Source organism: Condylura cristata, unplaced genomic scaffold (genome assembly GCF_000260355.1).
Source record: "Condylura cristata isolate star-nosed mole 26May11 unplaced genomic scaffold, ConCri1.0 scaffold00009, whole genome shotgun sequence".
NCBI classification, from domain to species: Eukaryota; Metazoa; Chordata; class Mammalia; order Eulipotyphla; family Talpidae; genus Condylura; species Condylura cristata.
Genome location: NW_004567110.1, coordinates 25,915,647 through 25,919,771, shown reverse-complemented (window position 1 = coordinate 25,919,771; position 4,125 = coordinate 25,915,647). Strand labels below are relative to the sequence as shown.

At 46.8% G+C, this 4,125-nt stretch overlaps 1 protein-coding gene across 1 annotated transcript in view; it reads right to left on the bottom strand.

Annotated features, from left to right (window-relative positions):
• ZNF706 (zinc finger protein 706) overlaps positions 1-262 on the bottom strand; it is a 5,618-nt gene extending 5,356 nt beyond the window's left edge. The window contains exon 1 of the mRNA XM_004679689.2: positions 56-262. The gene's annotated coding sequence lies outside the window, so the exon portion shown is untranslated. The remainder of the gene's footprint in view (positions 1-55) is intronic.
• Between the last annotated feature and the right edge of the window lie 3,863 nt (positions 263-4,125).

The window sequence follows — 4,125 nt, the reverse complement described above, 5'->3', positions numbered from 1 at the left end:
CCACCCGGGCTTCCCGGCGTCCTGCGGCGTCAGCGCCGCCCCCACTGCCGCTCACCCGGGCCGGGACAGTCTTGCGTTGGAGAGACAGCGCAGCGCGAGAGGGCCGGGGGAGGTGACGAAGGGAGAGGAAGGGGGAGCGCGCCCAGCACCGCTTCGGTCTCCTCCACCCGCCAAGGAAGGGAAAGAGGAGAGCCGGGAGCACAACAGCCCGCGCCTCGCACCCGCCGCCGCCGCCGCCGCGCGCGCCCGCCGCCTCAGCCTTGGGGAAGCCACTACGCCTCGTGCCCGCGCACGCTGCGCAGCTCTCCCAGTCGCCCCAGCGCCCGCCCGCTCCTCACAGCCCCCGCCCACTCCCCTTCCTGCTGCGGCCGCTTTCCCCGCCTCCGCCCGCACGCTGCGTCCTTTCCGGTCTCGCGGACCAATAGCAGCGCGCCGCTATTACATAAGCGCACGGAGGCGGGGCCTTGCGGCCCCCGCGGCCCTTGCGAGACGGGAACTGCAGGGGACGTCGCCCGCGGTGCCGGGCGCTCCTCCCCACCGGCGCGCTTTTTCGGGGCGGCTTCCACCGCCACTGGGGGCCGCCAGGTCGCGGTCATGGGGTGACAACCCCTAGCGTGTTTCCCAAGTCAGTCGTTCGCTCGCTCGCTTCGGCGGCAGCCAGAAACCCTGACGCCCCTCGAGCCCTCCTCACGTGTCTCTGGTCTCCGTGGCGCCTCGGGTGCACCGGCCCGGAGAGGGACCGGGAGAGGAGAGCCAGCGCCGCGGCGGCGAGGGTCGCCGACCTGGGAGCCTGCCGTCCGGGCGCACTGCCGCCCCCCGCCCCCAGTGAGGCGGGCGGGCCGGGCGGCACTTAACTGGGACGTGCAGCCTTTGTTCTCTCACCAGCCGCCCTGTACCTCACTCCGCCCGGGACCAGGGTGATTTTGCCATTTGGGGCCAAATTCTACTGAAAATTGCTGGCCGGACACCCCTGACCGGTTTAGGCTGACTACTAACAAACTGTGGAGTTGCTAATATAGCGGAATGGCTCATTTTTTTCATCTCTTGATTTACAAGCAGAGGCAGCTTACTTCCAGTATATGATCAAAGGACAGGGCGACTGTAACGATTATCTCTACTGGTTGTCTGGAAGCGGCATTCTAGTCATTGTTTTTATTCTGCAACCCCTCACCAAGCCCTTGTCCCTAATTGATAGTTGATTAAATCAGTGACAATTGTTGAAAATGGAGGCTTTTACATTTGACTTCCTCACCTGGCCAGAGCATCCACTCTCAAATTTGCCTTCATTTCCAGGACATATTATTATTTGAATATGAATTCACCCCAACTTACCTGTACTGGGCAGCAACTATCAGAGAAGCTGTTCATTCTATCTCCGTCGCATGCGGTGATCTGGCGCCGTCCTCCCCTTTCATTCTCATTTTAGCTGTCTCAGTTTCATTTTTCCCACCCTCCTCCTGCCTTGTAGTTTAAATTTGTATTACTCTTTCTCCAGTACTGCACTGTAGGCTTATTTTCATCATTCAGTGCCTATCACTGTATTAAACATAGGCACTGACTAAATGGATATTGATCAAATGAGTTGATGTGTCTGAAGAAAACAGGACTTTTATTGACATTATGAAGCTACGACTTAATCATTAATAGTCATTATAACCATAATTATTGTATTAGCTACTTGGAGGGGAATAAGGTACTTGGAGTACCTAGAGACAGAAATGCCAAAGATTTGTTTGTCTCTTGGTGGAACAGAGTGGATAGTGAAATGGGACAGAGAAATCTGCCTGGCAGAAATAAGACTTAAGTAGAGAGGCTTAGGAGTAATATATTGCTTGTTACCAAGCTCTAGATGAAATAGCAGTTAAAGTTAATAGCAGTTAAAGTTAGTGTTTCTTAAATTTTTCAGTTATCCACAACTCTGGAGAATTTGGTAAAAGCTATGGAAGTTTGTCTCCAGAAAATTCATGTACATTTAAACTTACCTTCTTTGGTAAAATTTGTCACCCTTATTCGATTTAAATTTTAAACTGTTGATTTACATTACAGTAATTCTTGGGCCCTCCCTACTGGTGCATCGGGTTAAAGCACAGCACCGTGAAGCTGGAAGCAGTGTCAGTGTGAGTTCTTTCCCAGCCCCAGAGGTGATTCACACGGCACTGCAGACCTTCCCTGTCTTGCCGGCTTCTTTCCTTAGCAGTGTATGTTGTTGATCTGCCAGTTCTGTTCCCCACTCTGTCTCTGGTGAATCCTCTCACTACCCCTGCATCTCTGACCAGCACTGTATGCATAAATAAATAAATCTTTAAAAAAAAAATTTTTGTTATGGTGTACTGTCATGAGGAGAGCAGAATGTTCAGTAACATCCCTGTCTTCTACAACATCATCTTCTGAGGCCAGTAGCACCCCATCTGCAGTTGTGACAAGTAAATATCTCTCTAGACATTGCCAGTTGTCCTAAGGCAGTCAGGTTCTCCCCTAGTTGAGCACCACTGCCTGGTGGTAATGGCGTTAATGGCAGCTTATATGATGGTTAGGGCATTTGAAATAAGAAGGCAAAAAAAGAATGGGTTAAGATTCAACATCTGTGAAGTGACAAACAGTAAATGAAAGATGGATGAATTAGCATTACTACCAGCTGGTGTCTCACTTATGTTATAGAAATGTGACAGCAACCGGGTATGAACTCCTTAGAAGGAACTTTGTACGGATTTCTGGTTTTAATTGTGAATACTACAGTACTTTTACTGATTCTTTTTCTTTTTCTGCCTCTAGTAACTGTAGGTTACTGTGCTATGAGCATGTAACTATTTTCTATCCAAATTTCAACCGGACTAAAGTCCTTTTCTGAAGACTTGAAAGACTTGTTTACTTCATTTAGGATTATCAGGGGTGAAAGAACTGCTGGTTAATTGATATGTTGTTTCTCAGATATGCAGATTATTGTGAATCATTTCCCCTAGTTCATCTGTGGCATGTAGGTTAATATTTAAATGTGCTTGACTCGGGTTCTTTAGAAAACAAGAGGCCCCAACTAGACAAAGATTCTTCTGGTTTATTGTTCTTGTAATGCTCTGTACTTTTCACCCTTAGTACTTAATGGTTTATTGTAACACCGTCTGTTGTAAATGTACCTATCATATATACCCACCGACATGCATAAATGAAGATGCATACACACCTGTAAATGTTTCTGTGTATATACACATTTGTAGAGTACATATATCTTTTTATTTGATACTTAAAATAGTAATAATGGGTAATACATAATGCTGACTGTCTAAGGCACTGGTTAGATATATTTTACATATTTTGACACAAGTACTTTTAGGTAATTTGTACTTTAAGGTACAAATTAGTTAGGTAAGTTACCCAAGAATATATGGCTGTTAAATGGAAAAGCTAAGATTTGACCTCTTGCAGATAGATTCCAGAAGTTGGGTCACTGTTATACACCTTAAGTATAGATTCTATATCTGTTCTTCTCACTCCTAGATAGCCAGCATTAAGCATAGTAGCTGGCATGATAGACATCCAAAAAATACTTGTTGAATGTCTAGGTGCCTGAATGATTCCATCAAAGTAGGTTGGGAGCCCTCTTAAATGTCGCAGAGCAAACTGTACTTCTCCTTACTGTACCACTTGCCTGTTTATCTAGCCACACTCCCATAGGTGATGCGCTTCTTGAGGTCCTGAAAAATGTCTTGCTAGCCAACATTGAGTATAGTACTTGGCATAGTGTAGGCCGTCAATAAGTAGCAGTGAGTGGATGAATTTCATGAGTGAAATTCCAGTAGCAATGACTTGGTAAAGCCAGTGTTTGGGAATGAGTACACCTGCTTTCTGGTTAAAGATGGGTTTGAACACACACATTTACCTCTATCACTTCTTGAACTCTCACTGAAAACAACAGTAAAGAAGGTTATATGGAGTCATACATTCACTAAGGAAAAACAGACTACCTAAGAATTAGGAAGAGTAAGGGGGCAAGTGATAACTTAGAAGAGTAGAGGTTTTTTGGATGGAGTGACACTCATTCTAGGTAGGGCTAGGAAAAAGTGAAAAATATAAGCTGAAATGCACAGGATTATGGTGATGGCACACGGGTGATTTGGTGATGGGAAACCC